General features: G+C 41.3%; 1 protein-coding gene across 5 annotated transcripts in view; it reads right to left on the minus strand.

Moving 5' to 3' along the window:
• The window catches only part of SMAD2 (SMAD family member 2), a 79,127-nt gene extending 56,716 nt beyond the window's left edge, over positions 1-22,411 (minus strand). For 2 of the 5 annotated variants that reach the window (XM_046024592.1, XM_046024591.1), the window contains exon 1: positions 21,559-21,816. The gene's annotated coding sequence lies outside the window, so the exon portion shown is untranslated. Of the gene's footprint in view, positions 1-21,558; positions 21,817-21,941 lie in introns of those variants that run through there. The other 3 variants (XM_046024589.1, XM_046024590.1, XM_046024593.1) reach the window with 3 other exon arrangements.
• Positions 22,412-22,863: the final 452 nt, after the last annotated feature.

The raw sequence follows: 22,863 nt of genomic DNA on the forward strand, positions 1-22,863 counted from the left end.
GGGAAAACCAATTCACCAAATGTTTTTCTCACCAAATGTTTCAGGACACTTAACAAAAGTATTTTTTAAATGTATTAAGTCTACTCTCCCTGAAGTTTTAATTTTTCATAACGAAGTATCATAAAGTAAAATCTAAAGTTGCAAGAAGGGAAACGGCATCCTGTGTGAAGTAAACAACAAGAATTTTTAAAAATAAAGGTAAAACAGTGTGTGGAGAAAAGGTGTGGTTCACTTTTATGATTCCCTGAGAAGGCTTCAAGTTAGGCCTCTTTTCAAAAACATTTTTTCATTTTTATCTAAGTAACAAACAATATGTGTCATAACTAAAGTCAAATATATTTCCTCTTTTCACACCAAGGTACAATTCCTTAAAATCTTTTAACTTTGTTTCTGGCTATTTATACTTCAAGGAAGAGGCTCATGATGGTACCCCTTGAAACATCAAGTTTAGGCATCATCTACTGTTTCTGGAAAGTGAGGATTTATACCACAACTATTCACTTTCCTCCAACCTTAATAATTATCTCCCAAAGGTAGTTTTGTGTCTGATGAGATCGTTAGTAAACTACTATATAATCATGTTTCCCTTTTTGTACAACTCTTTCTTTTCCCCAGTTAATGATCTCAGTTTGTCATGTGCTTACTTTTCTATGTGCCTACCATAAATTCTCCCCACACTCTTCACAAGCCCCATAATTAAATTTTAATGTGGATGACTTTAATCTCAAAATAAGAGAAAAGATCATTTACCACTTGAGGATGGAACTGGAGAGCTGAGACTTGAGAAGAGTGAAGATTTAGAAATGCAGCTCTAAGAAATAGCTACAGGGGCGCCTGGGTGGCTCAGTCAGTTAAGTGTCTGCCTTTGGCTCAGGCCATAATCCTAGGGTCCTGGGATCAAGCCCTGAGATGGGCTACCTGCTCAGTGGGGATTCTGCTTCTCCCTTTCCCTTTACCCCTGCCCCTTTGCTCCTGTTCTTTCTCTCGCTTTCTTCAAATAAATAAATAAATAAAATCTTAAAGACCAAAAAATCTACTAAAAAAATCAGCTAGAATGAAGCAGGCTTTTCCAGGCTATGAAGTAAAAGGTGTAGAAGAGCCCCCACTTCTAACTGGGATGTAGAAATGACAACACACCATCATTTCACCCTAACAGTCACATAAAGACAGATAAGGCTACAAAGACAGATAAGGCTGCAAAAACAAGACAGATAAAGCTACAAAATCAAGTGTTTTCTGAACCCATCAGAATTCAGGATGCAAAGTAACCGAAGTGGAACTAAATTCCAGACAGTGCTGAGACAGGAAATCGAGGCCCATGAACGGTTTCTTACCTGGTGGAGTGGCTAAGGGGGAAGAATCCCAACCTAGAGGAAGGTAAGGAGAAAGCACCCTACTCTGTAGTAAATTTTAAAAGCAACATGTCTGCTGACAAGACATACTAAAATTCTGAGGATTTCACAGAACAAACCTATACTGTCCAACCACTCATTCGCACAGGGCCCCACTGCATGTTTGTCAAAGTATGCCGAAGATCAGGAGACAGGCCTAGAAGGCTGAGAGAGGCCTTAAGAAGCTTATGGTCTCAGATCCTCAAATGCAAGTAATCTGTCCTCTGACAAGGAAGGGAAAGAATGGGCAGGGCAAGTGAGAGAAGTCAACCTTAGAGACCTCAGACATTCAGCTGTGAAGGGCTGAGGTGGGACAGGAGAGCTAAGAGAAAAACTTCCACCCAGATACTCTGGACCCCTGAATACCTAAGAGCAAATGTCTACTGGGTTTAACTGGAGTTTAACTGGAGTCCCAAAAGGAGAGGAAAGAGAGAATATGGCAGAAAAAAAATACATGAAGAGATACCGGCCAAGAACTTATCAAAAATGATGACAGATATCAACCCACAGATACAAAGGAAGCAGTCATAGTCAATGGACTCAATGTTGAAGACAGAGGTAAAGATAAAGGCTGAGTGTCCGCTAGGATGACAGTTAAGAATTCGTGTAAGATCCGGACAGAAGAAACCTGCACTCATCACAAACTCTTCTCCATGGGCTTCAGCTGAGATCTCTTGAAAGACTGGCATGGGGCAAGAAATGGGAGACAACTCTTCCCCCTTAGTGGCATGTCCTATAAAATAAAAGCCTTCAGCTAGGAGCGAGAATAGGAAAGCCTCCCACACAGAGAGCCCAAGGGAAAGGGCAGAGGAAAAGCTATGGTACTGTTGGGAGAGGAGGAGAGGGAGGGGGCAAACCTACTTGCCCACCTACCACACACAAACAAGCCTTTCACCATGTAATAATAACCACAGTCTACTCTGCTAACGGAGGGCAGGAGACACAGCCACCACCAGTCCCAGACAAAGACACACTGATGCTGAGGAACGAGTAGAAGAAAATGCTATCTGACCCTGGCACAGGAGCAAGAAACTGGCTTGGACCCAAGATCCTGCACTAACACAAAGCAAAGGTCTGCTACTCCTAGATGGAAAAATCCTTAACAAATATTAGCAAGTCACATTCAGTAATGTATACAGAAAAGGTAGCATCCTCACCCGGTGGGGGTTTATCCCAGGGAGCAAAACTGTCTTGACATTAAAAAAAACAAACAAACAAACAAACAAAAAAAAACAAACAAAAACCAAGCGCCTCATGTATAGTATAAAGAGGAAAATCCTTATGATTTTCTTAACTGATGCATAAAAAAAGAAAGCATTTGACAATGTTAATTTAATATCCATATAAGATTTTTAAAAGTCTCAGCAAACTGGAAATAGGCAAACAGAAAAGAGGAGTAAGTTCTTTATTCTGAAAAAGAACATCTATGAAAAACCTAGAGCTAGAAACACATGGAATGGGTGAAACATTAAATCCCCTTTCCTTGTAACTGGAAATAAGCCAAGGAGATCCACTGTTGCCCCTTCTATTTAATAATGCATTGGATGTTCTAGCCAGCACAGTAAGGTGAGAAAGAGAATAAATAAGTAAATAAAGGCATAAAGACTGTAAAAAACAGGTATATTCTCTAATGATATAACCGTCTCCATGGAAAACTACATGGAATCTTCATGGTAGTAAGGTTGTTGTAATAAAGCCATACATCTTCTGAAAGAGAGAAAGAAAGAAACAAACAGAAGTATAATTCTCAAAAAAGGACTTTAGATTCTCAAAAGACCATTCTCAAAATGGTCTCCCAGCTGAAGATACTTAGGCCTTGGTATACTTTGCTAGGAAAAAAATGGTCATAACCTAATAAACAATCCTATCCATTCCCTCAAAAGGGAAGAACGAGTAATGAGATTAAGGTTCCCAGTCTCAATTCAGGAGACTGTCCCGAGGATCTCCCAGAAGAGGCACTATAGCCGGCCAAATTTCGTGTATTTGGCCACAATACACTTTTTAAGGGACATCTGGAGCTCCACATCACAATGTCACCCTGGCACTCTGGAAAGCCCAGCTGTGGTTTAGATACTACAAATGTGAAAGGAGCCAATAAGCAGGATTACGTGACTCAGGCTCAGAGCAATACAAAAGTTGGCGCAGGGCTAGAGGTCTGCAGGGTAGGTAAAGAACAGAGACAGCTGGAGAGCAGCACTGTTCAGCGGTCTACGGTGGTGGACTCTGCACACACACAAGTAACACACACAAGTAAGCACTCCAGTCCATAAAACTACAACTTGACAAATAAAGCAAACACACTGAATTCCATCAAACACATGTAGTAATCCACCGGAGCCGCTGATCGGGACGACCTGGCAGCAGAAGGCAGAGCTGGCGCCCTTGGGCTTCTGGGGCATGCCTACGCTGCCGCCACGCGTGCCGAACGGAGCCAGCCGCATACACCTCAGTGCCGTGTGACAGTCCTAGCCGAGCACATGCAACACGCTTACGACTCAACCTTTAGAAGGGAGAGGTACCCCAAAAGGGACACCAGAGCAGAAGCCTGAAAAGAGGACAGAACATCAGGCAGGACGTTCGGCATGGGTTTTCTAGAGGCCGACAACACTTTAGGAGTTACCAAGAACTCCACTGCTGCAGTGTGGCTCCAAGGAAGCCCCGCAGTAGCCCCTGGGGAAGGAAAGGCGTGCCGGGAGCACAGAGCCAAAGCCAGAAGTTCAAGCTAAGGCCAGCAGTACTCCTTCAGTTACTTTTGAGAGGATTCAGGCATCACTGGCTGAGTGGATGTGGACACCGTAGGGAAAAGGAGGAGTCGAGGCAACTACCACGAAGGCACACAAGTGAAGGCGTGGAGTAGTGAACAAACCACTACCCGGAAGCAAATCTGAAGGCTGTCCCAGCGTCAGCCTTAACAGGCCTGTATAAGTCCCCATGCTCATCACAGGACCAGAAGACTGCAGAGGCTTGGGAGAGGGTAGTCAGCCCACAAGCTAGAGTGCACCCAAGCACAGCAGGGACACCCAGTCCGGCAGAAGAGAAGAGGCAGCCAGTCTCGTGCTTGGCTTCTAAGGACTCCCCGGGTCCAGCTCTGAACCCGCCCCGACTTCAGCCTTAGAACAAAGCTCTGCATGAGCTCCCTGCGGGATCCAAGCTCCTCATGAAAAACTGACAGAACAAGCAAAATATAACAAGAATTTGTCTAAATGAATCTATCTACGCCTTTGGTTCAATTAGTCCATGTATGAGAACTCAACCTAAGAAAATGAATAAAAATTAAATTTCTATATAAATTTGCAACACTGAAAGGATTCTCAGCAGTAGGAAGAATCTGAGTAACAGGTTCTCTCTGACACTTTTGTTAGAGGAGAAATGTTTCCTAGGAGTTCAGATGTATTCTTGGGGATCTAAAAGTTTTCTATGGGACCTTTTTAGTTTTTTTGTTTCATGGAAATGAACACATGAAAAGTTTAAGTCTGCTCTGGGTCATCTGAGTGACCTCATGGCCTAGTACAACCACATGATCTCAGTGTCCCATGTCCTAGAAGAGCACTTCTGACCACTCTGGAACGATGTAATCACTGAAGGTTACCAGCGTTAACTTGTCATGTTCTGTAACCATGGCTAGCTGACACCTGGCTAATTATCTCTGGAGAATTAAGTTATTCAGTAAAATATTTTTCAGTAATGCTGGTAATACATTTCAACCAGTTGAGCATTTTAAACAGCTAAGATATATTTAGCCATTAGTCTTGAAATGTTAATAGACTGAATTTAGGTTTTTACAAGGAATCCATGTCAATATGCTCTAAGCTGAAGACAAAATGAAATAAGAAAACTAGATTTATAATCAAGTTATTGAAATATGAATGAGTCATTTGCAGAATATACGGATTTCCTTCCACAGTGTGGCAGCAAGCACTTTAGTGAAGTTAGATTTTTTTTTCAACATCTGCAAGAACTGAAAAACAAGCTAAGATACTGTGTACTAATTTCAGCAATAAAACAGACATACAAGGCAGGATTCATTAGAATAGGAAGACTTTATCTGTACAGTTCAGTAAGAAAGCTTATCAAGTGACAGATCAGTAAAATTGGGATTCAAAGATTACTCACCGGAGAGTTTCAGTTAAGTAAGAGGTCTGATTATCCTAAACTCACAAATAAAGCCTGCAAGTTATTAATCATTGTATAACACAGTTTTACAAATTGGATTCTCTGCATATTTCATTAAACTACAACTCATGTTTTTTGTAATCTTCAGCCCTGTTCTTTGCTTCTTGTTCTTATTTTGATATAAACCCTATCACCGCATATTAAAAAAAAAAAAAACCTCCAAAGCCTCAGAACATTTTCTCATTTTCTTATACCTTTAAAGTACACAGATTTCATGTTAGAGTCTTATGATCCACTTTGCTTCTAACGAAATCCCTTTCTGCCGGCAAACACAGTAGCCAACACTGCTTGAGAGCCGACGCCATGACACAACAGGTTGGGCTCAGCGACCGGGTAAGCATTAACTCAACTCTCACAAGCATCCAGTGGGGTAGATACCCTTATTTACAAATGAGGAATCTGAAGCATGAAGGACCCAGATGGTACAAAGATACTCCTCCCTAGATATTCTTCCCTAGATATTCTGGGGGACAGTTTAGTTTTGCTTTTCACATTTTTCTAACATACGAGGAATGTGGTTTTGGCTAAGGGCTGAGATAGTGACCAAAACACCCACTGGCAGGATAGCCCACTTTGTCAGGGCAGTGTAGTTATCTTTTCTCTGGTAATTCACGCGGCTCCTGTCACATACCGAATCCCTAAAAACCAACATCTGATTGTGGGCTTTGTACTCTGCTCATTGTAACTGTTCAAACCTACACCAGTATCACAGGATTTTACTTACTCCTGCTTTCCAGTAAGCTGATTATCTGCAGGGTGAGCTCATCTCTTATTTTTCAAATTGATGTTAGGGATATTAAGTTTAGTCTAACTTCCACCAAAACTCCATGGGACTTTGATTACAAGTGCAATGAACTTACATCAATTTGTGAAGAACCAACATATATTTTTAATACTGAGTATCCCTATTTATAAAAATGATGTTTCTATTTTGGATTTACTATCCATCAATAAGTTGTATAATTTTCTCTGGAAAGGTCTCACACATCTTGTTGAACTTATTTATTCTTCCAAATACCTTGGGTTTTACTTATAGTGTTTATCTTACAAAGTATTTGTCATACCAAAAAAAAAAAAAATGGAAACAACCTTAGGCCTCGCACCTAGCTCTGTCAATTCTTAACTTTCTGTGGTACTTGTCAGCTGTAAGAAGTAAGACATGATAAACGGATACAGCTCAAGCCCCTATAAATACGTTTCAATTTCCATTCCCCTCCTCCTCGATTCTCAGATATCACCACCCTGATTTTCCCCCATTGTCACGTAATGGTTTTGTTACATATTGTATTCGTAAAATAAATCTTTGCATTTTATAAACTTCTATATGAAACTTTAATACTGCTCATGTCACATTGTTTTTTTCACTATTACTATCCATGCTGATAATACATGTAATCTTGAACTCTAGCTCATTCATTTCAGGTCATACAGCACTGCACTGTCTGACCATTAGAGCTCACTGTCCTTTTTCCTTCTGATTCCTATTCAGGTTGTTTTCACAACGCAGAGTACTAACCACTATACGATCACGGCCCAGGTTGTTTTCAATTCTCCACTCTTACAAGCTGCCATGAGTGGCCTGATGTATATCTTCTTACAGGTGTTGTGAGACGGGTTCAAAGAAAGAAACTTTCAAACTTGATCAAAAAAGAAGAGCCACCGGAAGAAATAAATTGCACACTGCAACCTAATTTTTTGGTCTCCCCCAGTTAAAACAGACATTTTACCATATGTTATTCTCCACTATTTCTCTAAATTCAGGGCCGTGAACCACTGGTGAACATGAAATCAATTTAGTTAATTCTGAAAAATATCTTTCAAAAAGCGAAAGAAAAAACATACCAAAAAATTATAAAACTCATAGAGAAAATTAGCCAGAACACAGTAGAAAGCAGAGTACACTTATTTTAAAATTTTTAATTGTTTTTGTCACATGTAAAATATTATTTTCTACCCAGGTCTATAAAGAACAGAGGAAAGCCATTGCCTTAGGACACACGCCCAGGAGCAGAAAGGCTGCATAAGAGGACATGCACATATCCTTTACCAAATCTGGTCAACCTGGTGATAGCAACAGTCATTCCCACCACGGAAGTAGGAACTCCTACTTGGCCCAACATTTGACACTATTTGGTACCTCCAGTTTTTGTCAAAGGAATGGGTGTGACACGGAGGATTGCTGATGTTTTGTACTTCCCTCACTTAGGAGTTTGAGAATATTTTCATGTTTATTGACTTTCAGGATTCCTCTCCTTTGATTCATCTGCTCATATTCACCATCTTTTCCTTAATTCACAAGGTTTATTTACATATTCTGGATGATAATCTTTTGTTAGTCACACATGCCATATATTTTCACCCAGCAAGTGACTTTTTTTTTTTTAAAGATTTATTTATTTGACAGAGATCACAAGTAGGCAGAGAGGCAGGCAGAGAGAGAGAGAGAGAGAGGAGGAAGCAGGCTCTCTGCTGAGCAAGAGAGCCCGATGCGGGGCTCGATCCCAGGACTCTGGGATCATGACCTGAGACTTTTGATGGTTTTTTATACTGAAGATTTCACTTTAATGGGCTCATATTTCATCGATATTTTAAATACTGTATTATGTATACATTGGGATCTTTTTAAAAATCCTTACATCTGTTGTCATCTTTTAAAAGCCATAAAGTCTAAAGTTTTGCTTTTCATCTTTGTAACTTTTGGGTATGTTGTGAGGTAGGGATCTTCTCCTCCCCAACAAAGATAACCAAGTATACCAGCTCTATATACTAAAATTTCCCTAGCAATTACAAAACTACTTGCTTTTCCAGGCTCTCCTTTTTTCCTCCCATTAATCTATATCTGAGGTGAATATGATCACACTGTAACTACTAAAGCAAAAGAATGTATCCTGATATCTGATGAGGTGGCTCCTCTTTCATGTCCTGGAATTTTAACTGGAATGACACCAAATATATAAATAAGTGGAGGAAAACTGATATATTAATGATACAATCTTCCATTTATAAACACAGTATATCTGCTTATAATTTGAATTATAGGGGTGTTAAAATTTTCTCCATTAAGGTCTCACACATGTTTCTGTTTTATTTTTTCCTGGGTACTTGGTAGTTTGTGTCATCATTTTAAATAGTGGCTTTTGAAAATTTTGCGTCTTGCTGGTATACAGAAATACATGGTTTTTACATACTGTTTAAAAATCAACTTTATTGAGGCGCAGTTTACACACAATAAAATGCTGAGGGGTTAAATGTATAGTTTGATGAGTTCTGAAAAAATGCATACATTCACATAACCACTATCCCAGAAAGCTTCCCTGTGTCCCTTTTCAATCTACCTTCCTCAACCCAGGCAGTTACTGATCTGATTTCTATCAAAGTAATTTTATCTGTTCTAGAAACTCATATAATTGGAATCATGCCTTATGTACAATTCTGGGTCTTTTTTAACCAACACTATTCAAATTAAGCAAGTTCTCTTATACTCCTAAGTTTTCTAAGAATGAGTACAGAATTTAGTCATACGCCGTTTTCCCCTGCAACCATGAAGATCATATGGCTTTTCTCCTTTGATGTGTTTATTTCATTTATGGGTTTTCTAATGTTTAATCATCTTTACATTCCTGAGACACACTCTTATTAGTCATGGTTTTTTTAAGCAAATATTAACATTTTACCTAAAATTTCTATTGCCACATTTATCATTGAGATGTGGTCTAGCCATCTCCCTTTGCATCCTACAGTTGTCCCACCCAGAGTATCAAGATTACAGCAGTCTAACAAAATAATTTTTTGTTATTTTCTGTAACATTTTGTATAAAACTGGAATTACTGATTCTTCCTTTTTTTTTAAATTTATTTGAAAGAGAGAGAGCGAGCACACACAAGCAGGCAGAGGGGCAGAGAAGAGGGAGAAATAGACTCCTGGCTGAGCAGGAAGGCCAAAGTGGAGCTTAATCCCAGAGCCCTGGAATCTCACAACCTGAGCCAAAGGCAGATGCTTAACAACTGAGCCACCTAGGTGCCCCTCTTGGTATGTTTTATACAATTCGTCCATCTGGGGTTTTCACTTGGGGTTTTGGGTTTTTGACTTTGGTTTTTTTGGTTTTTTTTTTTAAATCTTATTTTGCTGCAGGTAGATGTCTAACCTAAGTCTTTAAATTATCTTTAAATTATAAATCTTATCAGTACCCCTGGCTGGCTTAGTCGGTTACACATTTACCTTCTGCTCACATCATGATCCCAGGGTCCTGAGATTGAGCTCCGCATCAGGCTCTTTGCTCATCACCTCTGCCTGCTGCTCCCCCTGCTTGTGCGTGTGTGCGCGCTCTCTCTCTCAGAAATAAAATCTTTTAAAAATAAATAAATAAGTAAATAAATAAATAACCTTGTCAAGTTTCTTATTCTTAAACCAATTTTGGTCATTTACTTTACAAGAAACTGTGCATGCTATCTGTTTTCATATTTAAAGGCAAAAGGCTCTTCACAGTATTCTCAGTTTTTTTTAAATCTCAATTTGTAGTCATATTCTTTTTTATTTCTAATACATTTGTGCCCTTTTTTCTTCCTCCGTCAATCTTGGCAAATGTAGTCTTTTCAACTTAGCACCTTTCATTTAATTGATCTGATTACTTTTTTTCATTAACGTTTCTCAACTTTATTTCCCTCCTTTTTCTAATTCATTACATTGTATAGTTAGCTCATTAATTTTTAGTTCTTTACTAACAAGTATCTCCTCATGAGTGGGATTAGTGTCCTTATAAAAGAGACCCTAGGGAATTCCCTTGCTTCCTTCCATCATATGCAGTGACAGCAAAAAGACAGCTATCTAAGAAGGAGGAAGCAGGTCCTCACCAGATACCAACTCTGCTGATGCCCTGAACTTGGACTTCCCAGCCTCCAGAACTATGAGAAATAAATTTGTTTTCCATAAGTGCCCTGAGTCTATGGAATCATGTTACAGCAGCCGAAGATGGATTAAGACATAGATTACAACCAGTGTCTACTTTTTTATTCCTTTACTTTGAAACTACGTCATCATACTTTGAGGTATGTCTACTAATAAAAAGCATTTGAGTTTTTTTTGTTTTTTTGGGGTTTTTTTAATGTTTCATTCTCTTCTAATCAGTAAGCTTTTCCTGAAATTATGTATTGGGTTCATGAAAATACTTCAGCTAATTTTCTAATTTTCTATCATCTTACTTTGTATTTTCTAATTCCTAAGCATCTTCTTTGCTTTTTTCCCCCCTCCTCTTCTGCCTTCTGTTGGAATGATCAAATTTATTTCCACTCCCTCATCCTGATTTGAAGTTATACATTCTAATTCTTATTCTTTCAGAGGATTATCCTTAAAAAATGTCTTTAATGGAAAACTTTAATCGGTAGGTTGCAGGTGAAAACAGCAGTCTGTTAAAAATCATAATAAAAGAATTAGAAAAAGAAAAAAAGACAATCTATCATAGAGAGAAGAGTAAAAAAAGAAAACAAGCGAAATTTTGATAACTGGAAAATGGATGAGTAATCACTGTTGAACAGATCAAAGAACTACTAACTCTATGCGAGGAGTGGGGAAACATCCTGATTTTCACAGCAGAATTCTCAAAGGGTTAAGTAAAAGACAGCACCAGTCATTGAGGGCTGAGAGAAGAGATGAAATAGGCAGGATTCGGTGAGAGGTATCTGAGAAGCAATGACATCCTCAGACCTGCTCCCCCACTCTGTCACTGGGTACTTGTTCCTCTCCCTCTATGGAAGATTAGATGGTTATTCTCAGCAGAGAGTAAAACAGTCTCACTGGACTAGGAGATTGCCTGGGGACCACTAGGAAAAGAGGGGGAGTAAAGGAACAGGCTACACTGTATGCTAAATGCAGACTCCTAACCCCTTCCTCCACTGGGTTCTGGCTCCCAAAATACTAGCAGCCAGACCTTTACCCATTTAGTCAGATCAAGACTCGTTCAGGGTACCTGACCAAACCCAGGAAGGAAGACGTACAGATACTAATACTGAGAGTTTACCAACAAACAGCCCACACAGACCACTCTACAATGAAACTGAAAGGAGACAAGACTCACCCACCTGCTCAGTTTCCAAGGCTCTTTTTGGACCCCTATCCTTGTAATCAAGGATGACTCTCATTACCTAAGGGAAAAATAGCTAAAAACAGAAAAATGCAACTCAAGAAATCTGAGACCATACAGAAAAAGAAAACATTGTAAAAATCATCAACACAGCTATAGAAAGACGAGGGAGCAATCCTGAAGCAAGAACAGCTTGCTTTACAAAAGACACATTCAAAGAATAAAAGAAGAGTTCTTGGGTAGCTTGATAGTTTTTGATTTTTGATAGCAGAAGCGGGGAGCATCAACAGAAGGGCTGGAAAGTAAGCTAGAGGAGATCTTCCAGTAGGATGGAAAAATAGCAGGAAAAAAAAAAAAAAACAGTAGGAGGGAAAATAGCGGGTAAAAGAAAACTGGAGGACAATTCAGAAGGTCCAATATCCAAACAGGATTTCAAAAAGACATCAGAGGTTGGCGGGAGGCGGTCAAAGAAATCTAGAAATAACCCCTGAACTAAAAGATGGGAGTTTCCAGATCTAAAGGGACAATCAAGGATCAAGACCTCAGGACAAGAGAAGAAAACATACCCACATCCAGGCTGGTGAGCGTGAAACTTCAGAATGCCAAAGACAAAGGAAAAGCCTAAAGTCTTCTGGGAGAAAGAACGGGTTACTTAGAGAAGAATCAGAAGAGCTTTGGTTTTCTTAAGAGTAATACTGTAAGCGAGGTCAACAGACCAATGCCTTCATAATTCTGAAGGAAAAAAAAATACTTCCAACCTAGAATTCTATTAACCAACCAGGGCAAAATAAAAGTATTTTCAGGCATATTAAATCTTCAGATATCTACCCATCACATTCCCTCCCAAAAAAAGTCTTGAAGGATACGTTCTATCAAAGGAGGGAGAACCAAAAGAATAAGATATCCAACAAAGGAGAAAGTGAAGAACGCCATAAGAGGACCATGAAAGAGAATCCCAGGATGACAGCTGGGTCCTAGGTTTAGAGGCAATCACTGCAATTAGAGTAGGTTCAAAAACGTAAGAGCCAAGAATAATGTCTGGCTTCTCCCCAAAGTGCACAAACATCATAAAAGTCAATGGAAGCATGTGTTTCAGTGATGAGACCCATGAGTGATCATGGTGAACAGGTAAGAAGAGTAAATGAGACCATGAAGAACTAACTGCCTGATATGTCTCTTTTAAGTATCATCTTAGTGAGAGACTTCTGCTCCCACAGACTATAATGCAAAAGAAAAAACACCTGCCTGAGAAGAGAAATCCTCATATATTCCTACATGTTTGTATCCACATGGAATTTCTTTAGGCCAGTGCTGCCCAACAGAAATAGGATGCCATCCACATACTCAACTGTAAATCTTCTACTAACCACATTAAAAAACTAAAGTAAAAGTATTAATCAGTTAAATAATTTAATTTATGCCAGTATATCCAAAATATTCCTTCAATGTGCAATCAGCATTAAAGATTAAAATATTCTAATTTTTGTACTGTTATAAATTGCCTGTGTATTTTACACTCACAGGCCATCTCAGCTCTGACTAGCTACATTTCAAGTATTCAATGGCCACATGTGGCTACTGGCCACATTAGACAGAGTAGCTCTAGAAAGATACAGAGGAAAGAGGCTCACTAATGGTGGTTTCATTTCTGGAAAGTGGAACGGGGAAGTAGGAGATAGATCTATACTTTTCATTATTTACTATTTTGTTCCTTTTGAATTTTGCACCATGTGCATGCACTACCTCCTTAAAAAAAAGTACATTCCCTAAAATAAACATGCATTTATTAATAAATGTACAAACAAAACAAATATACATTTATTGACCTACTTCTAGAAATCCACCTCATGCATGTATAGAAGATGAAAAACAAAGTTTCCTTGTTGCAACTCTGTTTTTAATACCACAAGACTGGAAATAACTTCAATGTCCATCAACGGATAACTGGCCAAATATATTATGGGCACCCCCACAGAGAATACTATAAAACCAAAGTAAAAAGGTACTAATTATGTACTGATGTGGACTAATCTACAAGATGCACTGTTACATAAAATATACGACCATTTGTACTAAAAGGTACTATGTGCACAAAGTTGCTCATATATCCACAGAACTTCTGGAGCATTACACAAAAACCTAGTAATGCTACTAGCCTTTGGATAGACAACTGGGTGGGGCAAGGGACAGGCTGGCAAAGAATTTTCACCATATGTCCTTTTGTACCTTTTGAATTTTGACAATTGTGTATTACCTATTTTAAAAGTCCATCATTCTTGAGATAGTACCCTCACATTTCAAGTGTTTTATGTTGAAATATCTAACTTGATTTTCATTTCCATCATGTAGCCAGTATCTGCTTTTTACCCCATCATGCTTGGCCTTCATGGGATATTTAGGTCCATCTACAAAGACTAGTGTTTTTCTAGTCCTTCATGTACAGGTTTGATTGAGTCTTGTTTTTCCCAGAGGCCACAGATGTTTCAATATTGGAATAGTTCCTACACACACACACACACACACACACACACTCTCTCTCTCTCTCTCTCTCTCTCTCTCTCTCTCTAACATACAGATCCCTGCGTCTCAGCATAACAACTCCAACCCTAGCTACTAGATTCTTATCTAGTAAATTCCCCCAAAGCCAGTTTTTCCTTAACACAGACTGATTTCCAGGTCTCTGGTACCTGGGAACATTTCTCTCTCTCTCTCCTCTTTTCCTTTCCTCTCCCCCTCCCTCTCTAGATCAACTATATACATAAGAGAAATAAAGGTCTTCATTTTATCCAATATTTGTAGCAGGTGGAATGGGCCTAATCTGGGTGTTTCAGCAGGTCTGTGAGATTTTAAGAAACCTAGATAAAGAGTATAGTCAATAATGGTAAACATTGAAAACAGTATAACTGAAAAACACTGCTAAACTTGGCTATTCAGAATTCACTGGTGACTTCTGAAAGGGAGGTAGGAAATGGAATATGAAAGAGTGGCAAAAAAACATTTCACGAGGTTCAAGTGTAGAACAAAGGAAGTGATTAAATATAGAAAGCAACTGTAGGTTTCAAATGTCTTCAAATTGAAAATACAAAATATTCCCCAAATACCTATATGAATTTTTATTTCAAATGAAAATCAAGTTAGATATTTCAACATAAAACACTTGAAATGTGAGGGTACTATCTCAAAAATCACCTAAAGATCCTTCTAGAAGTAGTATAAAATCACTTTTAGATTTTTGGCAATTTATGTTCAAACGAATACCACAAGGGTAGAGAAAAAAGCAAATACTAATGATGTGGATTTTTAGAATGGTTTTAGTCAAAGAAATGAGGATCACAGAAAGATTAAAAAAGATAGACACTAAAAAACTAACTGAAAAACAGATTTCTCAATTCTCACTGTTACTACGCTATTTTCCAAAGTTGCAAGCTAGTAAGGAAGGACACTGCCATTGGAAACCTAAGGTAGCCCCATAGGACGGAGAACGATGGGTGCCTTTACACTAAAGCAAAGAGAAAACATTCACATATTCAGTTTTATGGACTTTCAAAACCTAACATGACAGCTTGAATTTAACCCTGAAAGTGGGACGTCAGTTCACTGAAAGTGCACATTACATAGGGACTGCTGTGTCAAGAGACTACCAATTCTTGGAGTTCTATTCCTTTCACCTTGAACGAGTTGTATGGAATCTGTATGTCTATAATCAGTTTATAAACATAAAATTACATGCTGATTTATCATTCCCAGATAAAAAAAGGGGGGGGGCATCCATTTATTAGGAGACCACACAAGACCCAGGCCCAGACTTAACTCAGCAAGAATATTCAGTACTCAAACTGCCCTTCAAACTCCCAAAGTCTGTCTTGACCTTCTGCTGAAGCAGCCACTTACAGCCAGATCAAGTGGGTACAGTCCTCAGCCTGTGAAAGTGCGGTCAAAGCCAAGTCTGGAGCAGGGTGTTCCACAGAACTTTCTATTAAATTAAGCTTAACACTTACTTCCTCAGTTACTGTAGTCACAATTCAAGTGCTAAATGGCCACATGTGGCTAGTGTCTACCCTGTTAGTTTGGGTTTGCAGCCAATGTTTTTCTTCACAATCTATTATTTTTCAGTGGAGCTCCAAAGCCTTCCCCAGAAGAAGAAAACCAAGCAGGCAGGGCTTCGGCAACTGCCCATTCCCCTTACATTTTGAAATTCTGCAGAATGTTTTATGTTTTGTTGTTCTTGTTTGGATTTTTTTGCAAAAACCTTCTGGTTGTTGTGTGCATAGGTGTTTGTGTGCTTTCAGTCTGAAAACTATGGGGTTATAGCAGAAATCACTGGCGTACAAACCTCAGGCCAAAGCTGGACCCTCCTGATACTTAAAACATTTTATAAATAAAAGTTTAATTGGCCGGTTTACATGAACTACACCCTAACCACCTGTCTAGGAAGTAAAAGGTTGTTCTAAACACGGAAAATTTGCATTCACTGCCACAGATAGAACAGCTCTACTCAACAAAAAAGTTTCCATAGTTTATTCAAATCAAGGGAGAAAGCTCATGCGCCCAGCTCCCATTGTAGCATTTATCAGGAGTTGATTCTGTGAACTTTGCAAATCAGATCCACTGCCCCACATTTTGTTATGAAGGATGGGATTAAGATAGAACATTTCCCTCATATATACAAAAGCTTAGCCATTACCTCTTTATACAATTGTTGGAAGAGCTGAAGCAGTATATGAAAATATACTTTGCCTTAAACGTGGGCAAATTACAAGATCACAGATTTCCCATGTTACTTCCTCAGATCCCATCTTCTTTGAATTAAAAGACTCAGGATAATGAACCTGATGGACTTCCAGTGGCTCCCCCATGATTATTCTTCCTTACTAACTGAATACATTAAGCCTGAAACTATGCCCTCCCCCTAAAAAGTTAGGAGTAGGACACCAGATTAAAGGAACTGCAGGTCTTCAGCTGCAAACTGGACCTGTGGACTGAACAGATAAGGTCTACACTCACTTTCCACTGCTTTCGTCTTGAGGCTAAAGTAATTCCAAATTTTGAAACAGTACAGAACTATCCAGGAGAATTAAGTGACCTTTTCATAATAAACTCACAAATTTTAATGGGATTAAAATCACTGACTTTAGGATTTCTGTTTTCTGTGAGCACCAACTAAAGACAGATCTAAATTACCAGGCACAGTTTCCAACACTGGCTCAGATGCATTAAGAGGAACCCATCCACTCTAGAATGTAAGACAGCTATGTAAATCAGAGAATTACCCTAATGTTTCTGACTATGTGGCCAAATCAGAGGCAGTGTCTAAATCCAACTAGCTTGGCAAAATTATATTCTCCTCACATGAAATTACTGAATTTGAAGCTGAGAGCTATCCTTGATATTTCTGTCTAGAATCAGCACCGAAATATGTACTAATTGAATATATTACAATTTTAACAATCTGGAATAATGATCAAAATTGATCAGAAACAAGCAATAAGCCTCAAACTGCATTTTTAAATGAGTGAGACTGAATTACTTTTGTACTACTCGTGAAAAAAAAAAACACTTTAAAAAATAGCAAAGACTATGTATAGGTCACCAATGAGTATTTAATAGACTAGATGATTTAGAAAGTAACTCAGAGGTAGGAGGGAGAATAATCCAAAAATATTATTAAGGCTAAAACTGGATCAAAGTCACACAAGAGGCTTCAAGAAGCCCTCAGCAGACAGACTAGCCAACCGTCCACACGTGTTCTGTCCTTGAAATCTCTAGCACACTCTGTCTTAAAGCTGGAGTGGAGTAAGACATTTTACATGACACCCCTGCAGACTGACAAAGAATGACTTACTCTGAAGAAAGGGGTGGGGGGGACATAGAATGCTACACCTTTAGATCACCTTTCTTTACTACTCGCCTAAAAGGAAGGCCTTCTCAGTCTGGAATCATGGTGCTGCTCTAAACAGCAAAACAAATGAAAACCATGTTGGTCATAGTAGATACTGTGGATCTTTCACGAAATAAGTCATTTGATGGCGCATAACGTTCTACCCCTTTAGGAACATTTGCTAATCATCCTGAATGACAATCTAAAGTATATTATGTAGATTATTGCGCTCTTAAAAAGATTTTCCCAAACATGGTTTAAGCTAATTCATGAACATTCATTACTCCGCTTTCAGGTCTGGTCCTGCACTGAATGGTCCCAGACATGCTAGTTAGGCTCTGAATATTTGTTTTGTGTCTTGTAGATTATCTCTATTATCCTCACCAGGCTGTTATCTGTTTTTTCTTAAAACAGCAGGCTAACAGTTCCCCATCCTCCTACCCCACCCTAGGACTACCTCCCCTTAACATTCCACATTACCCACAATCTACTTCTTTTTAATCTACTGTCGGCTTAGAAGCTAGATAACTTCATTAGAAACATGTGAGATATATACCAACAGGTTCTACTGACGGGTCTCAATGAGTCTCCTGTGACTAGAACTTCAGGTGTGAAGTTAGGACCACTGACAGCTATCCCAGTCCTTTTTGCTTAGTGTCTGGTTCTCAAATGCATTTCATAATAGGTCAAGAATAAGAATGTGGGCAAATCATCTGCATTAGAAAGAAACGACTGAAATCTACAAAGAGAAGAGAGCAAGAGATCATCTGGGAGGACCCTAGGTCTGAGGAAATGTTCAAGGTATTTCAATCACAATCATTTAATCCTTATAATAATGGAAGAGGCAGTTGTCATTACCTCTGTTTTCAGTTAGAAAACCAAGGCTCATGAGTTAAGCAATTTGCCCAACACTGTAACTGAGAAACCAACCACCAGCCTAGGTTGTTCTGACTCCATAACCCAAGGCAGTTCCACTATATGAGACTGTAGCCTAATCCTTTTCCTCGATGTAGCTCAGTGTCTTTGCACTTTATTTCCAATTCTTTCAATGGAACCTGTCTGATGCAGATTTGCTTTCTTTCTCCAGCCAGTTTCTAGAAGTAAAAGGCAAAGGATAATCAAACTGAGACAAGTTAAGCTGAGAGCTCTACATGTGTTCATCTGTTCAGCAACAAGTATGTTTCTGTAACACTGGCCACATCCTCAGTTTGTACAGATTGTGCAAAAATGGTGACAAATTCCCCTCAACCCCCCCCCCCAATACACTGTTCCCAGTGATACTATGAGTTAACACTTGACATCTTCCCTGGTGATGTCCTCTACATTTGACAGAAAACAATACAAGCATACTTTAGGAACTGGCTCAGTAATACATCACAAGCTCCCTCAATTTGTACAATAACATGATTTTTCTTACTCGAAAGACTGGAGGACAGGCAGGAGATGGGGGGGTTTCCACTTCTCTACTTCCATTAAGGAACAGGGGCATACTTGTTTCTTGTTAGATCCTTTATTGCTGAGTCCAGGGCCTAACACAGCAAAGACTATTTGTTGAGTAAATGAATAAATGCTACTTGTTCAATAAATACAAGTTATTTTGTTGAATAAATTTATAACCTCTCCTGAATTGCTTTTGAAATCTTTGGATTTCTCATTTCTGACATACCCTTGCAATACTTGATAGAAAACAGCTTTCATCTTACAAAAACTAAAAGCTTAAAAACCGTTGTTCTCCTCCCATCAGAAGACAAAGTATCTAAGACATGCCCCTCTCCATCCTCTAAAAATGACTCTTGTCCCAAGAACATGAATAAGCCCCCATCTGCCAGACTGCACTAAATACAGCTTTTATATGCATTACAAAAACACCTGTATAAAAAGCTGCTACAAAACAAGGCCTTTGGAGTCCTAAAGCACAAAGCCAACAGAATAAAAACCAAATAAGAATAAAGAGAGCTTTCAGATATTTATAAAAGCCAAAACAGAAAATATTTGCTAAATGAAAAAATGTAATGGGTCTTCGATCAGCAAATGATGCACGCAACTGTTTTTTCACTCACGGATCTCCCCTAAACGTGAAGTAACAAGATCACAGCAACAGAATTCTAATATTTACAATATGAAAATGAGAAGAGGACCTTTTGCCATCCTGAAGTAGAAACCACCTTTGTCCCTATTAAAAAGAGTGACTGCTGAAATACACAAAACCATCCCCAAATTCCTACTTAGTTAAAACACATACCAGGCCTGACAAGCCACAAACAACAGGAAATTACCCTGCATGGTTTCTTACACATGAACCTTACAGACTGTGTAGAGATTTGATCACTTAGGACTAGGCACAGGTAAGTTTCAACCATGAAAAAACCAAACTTCTGCTCAACACCTACAATGTGAAATCACTTTAGAAGGTGTAACTACAAAGTACAAAACCGAAGCTCTAAGAGCCATTTCTTCCTCAACAAGCCCAGAAATGGATGTTTCAAATCACATTAATAAAAATTTGCCAATAAACTACTTTAAACTCAATTTTAACATTTAAGAATACTAAGTGTACACTTGGACTCAAAATATACTTATTTACTACAACTAATTTTATGGCAAAAATCAAGGAACTTTAAAAATAAAATCAGTGTTACTTTCTGAGTTTAATATAAATGTCTGCTAAATGACCTTCTGATTGAGAAAAATTCCACAATATCCTGTGTGGGTTTTTTTTAAGGCAGATGAAAAAATTCTCAAACTAGAATACATTTATGAACTCTATTTTACATTATTTCACCCATCTGTGTTACATTTGCTTCACTTATCTCCTTATTTATTTACATTATAGCTCCTCAAACTTCATTTAACTAACTTAAACTTCTAAGGAAAACTTTTTAAAGGGGGTCAAAACTAGAATAATAGCAAATACACTTTCAGAGTAAGAGCAAATTTATTATCTTATTCGGCTCAAGGAGAAACATCCTTACATCACAAGTACAGTACGGTTCAGTTCATATAAAATCAGAGAACAAACGAAAAGAAACTGAGATTACAGAATTATTAAGAATTCTGAAATTAACTCAAATTTCTGGGAGCACTTCTGAAAGATGGAATTACTCCAAGTAGCTTTGCCTGACAATTATTCATTAACAGTTACTTTAGGTGTGTACTTTAGAAGTCTAAAACAAAATTTAGGACACTCCAAACTGTAACAAACAAGACACGATTCTGATGGGAAATGCTGCGTTCAAACTTGTCTTATCTGGAGATGCTTTTTTAAATAAAGGTTTCATTGACAACAAACCGGTAGTACTTAGCTTTTAAGGGGTCAAGAGGAAGGAACAACAAAACCAACCCAGGTATTGTTTTTCTTTTGTTTAGGATCAAAAGGAAACCATAACCACAGAAAGGTTAAGTAAGTAAAAGGCTAAAGTACCCAACCCCAAGAACGGCATCCCCCAAGAGAGAACAAAACAATTAGAGTTGCAAATGTGTAAACCAAGTCTGGAATACGTGAAATCAATTAGCGTGCTTTCTAAAGGCGTGTGACAAAAACTAATAGGCTCCACTCCCAGAGCAACTTTCACAAGTGAGTGCAGAAGGCTCTTGACAGAGTTTATCAGCCGTGTGCGTGCCTGCGTGAGAGTACACACGAGCAATTCAGACCCCGGGACCAGAATGGTTAACAAAGGTTACAGGACCCAAAAAAAAAAAAAAAGTGGAAGCTAAGTACCGCACGCTCCTAACACGGCTTGCCAACAACTCCCGAAACAGGAGCTCGGTCCCTCCGGCTTTGAAAATCAGAACCACAAACTACTCAGCGTGTTCGCCCGGGAGAGGACCGGCCACGGCCAGCCCCCGCTCCGGGCCGGGCAGCTCCGGCAGCTCCGGCGCCGACCCCTTCCCCTCCCGCCCGCACCCCCGCCCGGCCCCGACGCCCCGACCCCGCCACACCCCGGCCCCCGTGGCCATGTGACGCGGCGAGCCTCGCCGACCCGAGCCCGACGCAAACACACCCCTAGCCCCGAGGGCCCGCCGGGCGCCGCCGCTTTACCTGCACCGAGGCTCCGGGTCCCGCCCCGTCAGAGCCGGGGGTCCGGGACCTTTTGTTCCTTCCTCTTCCGAATGGGATGAGGGGCTGGGAGGGGAGAGGGGAAGGGGCGATTGGAGGCGGAACTGAAAACACTCTCGCGGCCGCCCGGCCCGCCCCGCCCCGCCCCCCCAGCCACTGCCCTGCCCGCGGCCCCGCGCGCGGGGAGGGGGCGCGGACTCGGCCACCGCCCGCGGGAGGGAGGGGGAGGGGGTGGGGACGCGCGTCCCGCCGCCGCCGCCGCCGCCCCTCCTCCCCCCCTCAGGCGCGCGCCCGCCCGCATCCCACCCCCCTCCCCCGGGCCGCCCGGACGGCCGAGCCCTCCCCCGCCGCGCCTGCCGGCCCACCTCCGCTTCCGCCCTGCGCCCTCCGCCGCCGGCCGCAGCGGCGCGGCGCACCCACCTCCGGGCGGCTCGCTCGGCGCTCGCTGGCTGCTGGCTGGGAGCTGCTCCGCCGCCGCCGCGGCCGCGCAGTAGACCCGCCTCCCACCCCGGGCCGCGAGCCCCGCCGATTCGCCGGCGCAGCCCCGGGGCTGGCACCCTGCCGCCCGCTGATTGGCGCCCCCGGCCGCCCGTTACGGCGCGAGGCACGCCGGCCGAGCGCAGCGCTCGGCGCGCACGGAAGACAGGGCGAGCGGAGGAGGGAAGGAAGGAGGCCGAGCGCCGGGGAAGGGCCGGGGCGCGAGCGGGGCTCGGAGAGTCGCGGGCCAATACCTCCCCACCTCCTTTCCCTTCGGCCGCCCCGCCCTCCCGGCCGGACCGGCGGCGCGCGCAGCCAATGAGCGCGCGCGGTGCTCGGGGTGTGAGCCGCGCGTCGGGGGCCTCGAATCGGAAGGGAGACGTCGCTCGCTGATTGGTCCCGCCTCCCCCGTAGAGCGTGAGGCGAGGCGCGGCCGGGCGGCGGGGCGGCAGAGGACTAGGCGGGGTGGGACGCCCACGGTTTCGGTTGACTACGTCTCGGGCGCGCTCCCACGAGAGATTCTGGGAAGGGAAGGGATGGTGGCAGGCGAGGGGAAGGCATGTAACCTGCCGCGCTGCCGACCACCGGTCTCTCATCGGCTCGGCCCGGGGCTCCCTCCCCGGTCTCCTGCCCGCGCCATTGGGTGGGGCCTGTAGGGGCCGCCGCCTAGTCCACCTTCCGTACTCGAGCTGGGAGTGGACCTGTGCTCGTCCCTGGGTGGGGAGTGGGGGGCAAGGGGCGCCTCGACGACGGGAGGAGCTGAGGCAGAAGAGGGGACCGCAGAAGCCCGAGGACCAGACCCACCCTGGG

Source organism: Meles meles, chromosome 12 (assembly GCF_922984935.1).
Source record: "Meles meles chromosome 12, mMelMel3.1 paternal haplotype, whole genome shotgun sequence".
NCBI lineage: Eukaryota > Metazoa > Chordata > Mammalia > Carnivora > Mustelidae > Meles > Meles meles.